Raw genomic sequence first — 318 nt, 5'->3', positions numbered from 1 at the left:
GAGGGGAGCGGGAGGGTTTGGCAACCCCCTGTAGATACCAGCAGCCCCCCCCCCAAAAAAGCTCAGCCCTCCAGCCTGGCATGGGGACAAGGTGCTGGGCATTTTGGGGAGGGGGGGACCCCAGGAAAGGGGCTGCAGACCGCTCGGCATCGCCAGCCCGGCACAGCCCCCAGGGACACGCCAGCTCCGGGGAATTTTACCCCTTCCCAACAGCAGGATGCTCGTTGTCCCGGCACTAACGAGTTAATAAATTCATTTCTGACTAAGAAATTAGAGACCCTTAAGAAAAAAATCACCACCCGCTTTCACCTCCCCGCT

At 59.1% G+C, this 318-nt stretch overlaps 1 protein-coding gene across 1 annotated transcript in view; it reads right to left on the bottom strand.

The window, feature by feature from the left end:
- B4GALNT4 (beta-1,4-N-acetyl-galactosaminyltransferase 4) overlaps positions 1-318 on the bottom strand; it is a 30,671-nt gene that overhangs the window by 7,755 nt on the left and 22,598 nt on the right. The window lies entirely within an intron of this gene.

This window comes from Egretta garzetta, unplaced genomic scaffold (assembly GCF_000687185.1).
Source record: "Egretta garzetta isolate BGI_Z169 unplaced genomic scaffold, ASM68718v1 scaffold746, whole genome shotgun sequence".
Classification (NCBI taxonomy): Eukaryota; Metazoa; Chordata; class Aves; order Pelecaniformes; family Ardeidae; genus Egretta; species Egretta garzetta.
The sequence above is the reverse complement of the archived record's forward strand: the minus strand, read 5'-3'. Positions and strand labels throughout refer to the sequence as shown.